Source organism: Physeter macrocephalus, chromosome 11, assembly GCF_002837175.3.
Source record: "Physeter macrocephalus isolate SW-GA chromosome 11, ASM283717v5, whole genome shotgun sequence".
Lineage (NCBI taxonomy): Eukaryota > Metazoa > Chordata > Mammalia > Artiodactyla > Physeteridae > Physeter > Physeter macrocephalus.
In genome coordinates, this window is record NC_041224.1 from 154,315,002 (window position 1) to 154,321,001 (window position 6,000).

Here is a 6,000-nt window from a genome sequence, read left to right on the forward strand (position 1 = left end):
GATCACCAGGGAAGTCCCTCAAATATGTCTTTACAATATTTCTTCTCTAAATACCTTAACATTTTTATTTTAATAGTGTTTGGTAAAAATGTTTCTAAAGTGACATTTTATTTATGGTTCAGAGTTATGATTATGATCATCAGTTATATTTTTCTGTAAACCTGGGATGCCTTCAGGGACTATAGGTCTGTAGGACTGTTTGCCCTTCTGCCAACTAATAGTCGCAGATTGCTATGCTTTTTGAGCTAGTTTTCCTTGACATCATACTATCTGTTATCGCTGATCAGTGTTATCATGTGCCTGACTCCTTCAATAAGCTGCCATCATCTAATTTTTAAAAATCTTTTGTGGGATATGAACTAGAGAGCCACAATCATTAGACTTTTATGTCAACTTACACAAATGAGGGCCTCTCCAACAAATAAGGGTTGTGGAATCTGTGACAGCTTTTACTGGCTCATTGATCCCTTTCCATTTACTATGAGCTCTCAGCTAGGAATAAGAAAGCATAAATCTGACCTATGGAAAAGTAGGGTATTACTTTATATAGGTTACTTACCAATATCTTCTTTTCCTTCTAGGCTTTCCGCTTTGTTTCCTTCAACTAATGTTGAACAACACTTTTTCAACCTATAGAAGATGGACATGGATACTCATAAGACCAAAGTTCTCTTTTTTTCTCTCTTGTCAGTATGCCTATTTTCGATTCAATTATCTCTTTTTGCATTTCTGTTTCCAATCTATTCAGGCTCTAGAAAGCAGATCACCAAGTTAATCTCCTGACTTGTAGTCTAGTACTCTTGGGCTCTTTCTCCTCTTTCACAATTTCTTTTCAAACTACAACTGCAGCCATTCTAATAAAATCACTTGTTTACAAAATCAGCAATAACAAGGGGAGGCAAGGCACACTCCCTCTGAAAGCTAGAGTACATTTCTGTGTAAATGTATGTGTGCACATGTATTGGGGGGCAGTGATTAAAGAGCTAATCCATAAACAAAGTACATAAGTTTATGCACTTTGTGAGGTCTTTTTCTGGCTGTGAAGAACTCAATTACCAGTTGTGTGTTCCACAATGTGATCGAGAGTGGTACTATTACATAATGAGTATGTGGTTAAAAGGGACTAAGCCTATCCCAGTCCTAGGTACATATCCACAAGATTAAAAACAGGGACTCAAATAGATATTTCTATACCAATGTTCACTGCAGCATTATTCACAACAGTCAGAAGTGGAAAAAGCGCAAGTGTCCATCAACAGATGCATAGATAAACAATATAGTATACACAAATACAATGGAATATTATTTAGCTACAAAAAAGAAGTTCTGATACATGCTACGACACTGATGAACCTTGAAAATGTTACGCTAAGACACACACAAAAAATATGATTCCACTTACATGAAATATCTAGAATAAGCAAATTCACAGAGACAGAAAGTAGATTAGAGCTTACCAGGGGTTGGGATGAGGGGAGAATGGAAGTTATTGCTTAACAGGTCCACAGTTTTAGTTTGGGGTGATGAAAAAGTTTTGCAAATAGATAGTAGTGATAGTTGTACAACACTGAGTATATAATACATACCACTGAATTGTATACTTAGAATGGTTAAAATGACAATTTTTATGTTATATATATTTTACCACAGTTAAAAAAAAATTTTCTTTAAAAGCAGAGGGAACCAAGCACTGCAAACATAAGATCATAAGAGGAAAAACTTTGGCTATTATCTCAACAGAGCAACAGTTATGACAATGTTCATCCCTGAACTACCTCATGAGCCAATTATGACTTAAATTCTGAAGGGTGGTACTGATACTCAGAAAATGTCTTTGAGCATCTGAGTTTATATAGTATATTCTATTCTCCCAGAAAGAGAAAGTTAAACTTACCAATGCAACATAAACCTGAAAATTATACATTTAAGAGAGGATGTGAACAATGTTATAAATTCTAACTATAGGGCCTCCAAAGCAACATTTTCAAGAAAGGTCTTCTTACATTTTGTTTACAACTTCAATGCTTCTCCAGGTATTCCCTTGGTATCCTAGGATGGAATGAGTGGTATCTACCCCTAAGCATGCTATCTTGACAACATTTCTATTAAATTTTCCTTTTAAAAACACTCATATTGTGTACATGCTAATACACTGAACTCAAAACAAGAGACACCTCAAACTGGCATCTCCAAACATCTCCCTTCCTCCATGCCCCCGCCCCATACAGAGAGGGTTAAATGGATTCTCTAATTTCCTGTCTTTGTTAATGGCACCAAAAACTTCCTAATTCACAGCTCAAAATCTTCATCATCTTTGAATTCTCCTCGCTCATGCCCAATCTCTTAGAAAGGATTGACGATTTTTGCTTTGCAGTATCTTTCCCATCTCTTTCTTCCCTCCTAGCTTCTTGCTGATATCTAAAGTCTGGCCTTTATTACTTCAGACTTGGACTGCTACAGCCTCTTAACTGGTCTTCCAGTCACCAATGTCTCTCTTCTCAAACCCAAACGCTACTGTCTTCCTAAATACTACTTTCATCATTTTCTCACTAGACTGTAACCCATATCATGGCTGGGGTTCTCACCTTTGAGAATGTTCTCACCTTTGAGAACACTGCATAACCTGGCATGTGCAATGGTTAGTTAATTCATCAATGTTTGTTGAATGAATTAATGAATATATAAGTCACATCACTTTCCTTCTGAAAACTTTCATCAATTTCCCACTGTCCATAACAGAAGTTACAAACTCAAATACTGAAATACCTACTGGGGCCAGGCAGAAAATGTAAGTAAGTAAAGTTGTGTGTAATAAACAGGAAGTTGTGGGGACTGTGTAAAATGGAAAGCACATGTCCCATCTTGTCCTATCTAAAGGGTAAGTTGCTTGCTGTTCCCACAAATTGCTGCCATGATGAAATACAGGCTCAATATTGCCAGGTCTTCTGATTTTTCAAAATAAGCTAAAAGCACAGATTTCTATGTAGAATCTGGTTTTTTAACTAGTGACAACTAATTCCATTAAAAAAACAAAAAACAAAAACAAAACAAAACTCAAAAAACCACCATGCAGGCCAAACAAAACATATCTATGAGCCAATCCAGCTCTCAAGTTTCAAGTTGGTGACTCTGCTCTGTAGGATTAAAAGACAAACTTCTTGCCTAACATTCTAAGTCCTTCTAAGTCCCAGGCTACCTTAACCAAAGTTTTTTGCCCACTACTTTCATACAAGAACCCTTTGCGCAAAGCACACATCAGAGCCACCTGGAGGGCTTGTTAAAACAGATTGCTGGGGGACTTCCCTGGTGGTCCAGTGGCTAAGACTCTGCACTCCCAATGCAGGGGGACTGGGTTCAATCCCTGGTCAGGGAACTAGATCCCACATGCCTCCAAGTAAAGATTCTGCACACCGCAACGAAGATCCCAACGTGCTGCAACTAAGACCTGGCACAGCCAAATAAATAAATAAATATTTTAAAACAACAACAAAAAAACATAGATTGTTGGACTTCACTGTCAGCATTTCCAATTCAATAGGTCTCAAGTTGGGACTGAGAATCTGCATTTCTAACAAGTTACCAGATGATGCTGATACTACTGGTGTATGGACCACACTTCGGGAACCGCTGCTCTAGTTAAATTACTCGTCTCAAGCACACACTGATTTTGCTCATTTGTTCTACCCTCCCAGAAAGCCTTCCCTTTTACTTTCAGCCTACCTCCTCCTGTAAACTTTCTGACAGTCTTTCATGCCTCCAAATTCCTGTAGCACTTAGGGTCCATACCATCTCTGCTTTATCCATCACTGCTTGGTGATTTTTATTGTTAACTGTTTGTGCATAGCTTCCAATGAGGAAGCTATGTGTATTGTGTTTTCTCAGAGGTCAATGTCCAGGTCAGCACCTTATACACCTGACTGTAAGCCACTTGAAGGCAGGGCCCTGTCTTGTCTCCCACTGTACCCCTCAAGCTATCAGAGCCTGGTATTCAGTTGGTACTGTACCTACTAAACATTTCTTAAATGAATGCACATTTGACAGATCCATGAAATGAAAATGCAGATAAGCAAGCTTGAAATTTGGGTATATAACTTTTTTTTCCTCTTTAATTAATTAATTTATTATTTATTTGGCTGCGTCGGGTCTTAGTTGCGGCATGCAGGATCTTTGCTGCAGTGCAGGCTCTTTGTTGCAGCATGCGGGATTCTCTCTAGCTGTGGCACAGGGTCTCCAGAGCATGTGGGCTCAGTAGTTGTGGCGCATGGGCTTAGCTGCCTTGCAGCACGTGGGATCTTACTTCCCCCACCAGGGATCGAACCCGTGTCCCCTGCACTGGAATGCAGATTCTTAACCACTGGACCACCAGGGAAGTTCCGGTATATAACTTTTCTTAAAGAACTGACTTTAAGGGGGGAAAGCGGTGGGGGGTGGTGGTGGTGGGATGAATTGGAAGATTGGGATTGACATGTATACACTGATATGTAAAAAATGGATGACTAATAAGAACCTGCTGTAGAAAAAAATAAATTAAATAAAATTCAAAAAAAACCACCTAACTTTAAGTCCTGTGTAATGGTTTTGTCAGAAAGGACAACTAATAAAAACTGAATATTTTGCAAATAAATTGCCAACAGACAATAATCTGTGGTAACAGATTCTGTATATAAGTAAAACAGTGAATGTTAAACTGATTTGAAAATTTATAAGATTAAATCCTTTATCTCCAGGATTCCTTATCCTCTGTAGGGATGTGAACTAGTCATTATATTGTTAGGGGAACCACTGACTGAAACCGCTCACCCTGGCCAGGCACCACAGTAACCATTTGCATGAGTTATCTTGCGACAGGAGGTCCTGGTAAGGAATGCGGAACTAACAAGCCACCACAAACTGGAAGAATTCAGGAAAGGTCAAAAGAAGAGAGGAGACACCAGTCCATATGTCCTACCAACCTCCCAGAATCCTCCTCACTGGAATCCATCTTGGCTGAGTGATGCGTGTGCCACCAGGAAGGACGCTGAGTCACAGTGATTGGCCAGAGACAACCCAGAAACTAACCCCATTACCATAAAACCTGAGACTGCGAGCCACGTGGCACAGCAGTTTTCCTGGGTTCCCTTACCCTCCTGCTCTCCACCCGGGTGCCCCTTCCAAATAAATCTCTTGCTTTGGCAGCACGTGTGTCTCCTCAGACAATTCATTTCTGAGTGTTAGACAAGAGCCCACTCTTGGGCCCTGGAAGGCATCCCCCTTCCTGCAACAATATCTCAAGATGATAGTTATTTAATAGAATTCTATATTTGTACTACATGTAATGAAAAAGTAGGATGAAAGTAACTCTCCATGATATTCAGAAATATTGATCAGTCTCCTTCAGATGACAATAAGTGCATCCAAGATTCTAAAGGGTGTGTGAAAACAAAACCAAAAACTGTTCACCTGGTCTCTTCTACTTATAAAACAGCATCAGCTATCAGGCAACTTCAAGGATGATTTATGAATAGAAACTCGGTCTCCAAGCTAAACCAGAATAAAGTCACAGATGACTTTAGAGAGTAAACCCAATTCTGGAACTGCTGAAAGAAAAAATTAGAAATAATATGTATTTTGAGATATAATCCTAAGTTCTTATTTGGCTTTTTGAGCAACTCCACACTTGATGGTATTACAATCAATGGGACAAGAAAAAAGTTAACATCTTTTGGCAAAGACAGAAAATTCAATTCAGGAAAACAAAACAAAACCAACCCAGGAGCAAATGAAGTACATTTACAGCTTTAGAACTACCATACGACCCAGCAATCCCACTACTGGGCATGTACCCTGAGAAAACCATAATTCAAAAAGAGTCATGTACCATAATGTTTATTGCAGTTCTATTTACAATAGCCAGGACATGGAAGCAACCTAAGTGTCCATCAACAGATGAATGGATAAAGAAGATGTGGCACATATATACAATGGAATATCACTCAGCCATAAAAAGAAACGAAATTGAGT

General features: G+C 38.9%; 1 protein-coding gene across 13 annotated transcripts in view; it reads right to left on the reverse strand.

Moving 5' to 3' along the window:
* The window catches only part of ENTPD5 (ectonucleoside triphosphate diphosphohydrolase 5 (inactive)), a 63,217-nt gene that overhangs the window by 25,822 nt on the left and 31,395 nt on the right, over positions 1–6,000 (reverse strand). For 7 of the 13 annotated variants that reach the window (XM_055088593.1, XM_055088592.1, XM_055088591.1 and 4 more), the window contains 2 exons: positions 5,440–5,576; positions 560–630 (listed from right to left, as the gene is read on the reverse strand). The exons of 1 other annotated variant lie outside the window; for it this stretch is intronic. The gene's annotated coding sequence lies outside the window, so the exon portion shown is untranslated. The remainder of the gene's footprint in view (positions 1–559; positions 631–5,439; positions 5,577–6,000) is intronic. 5 more of the 13 variants (XM_055088596.1, XM_055088595.1, XM_055088597.1 and 2 more) reach the window with 1 other exon arrangement.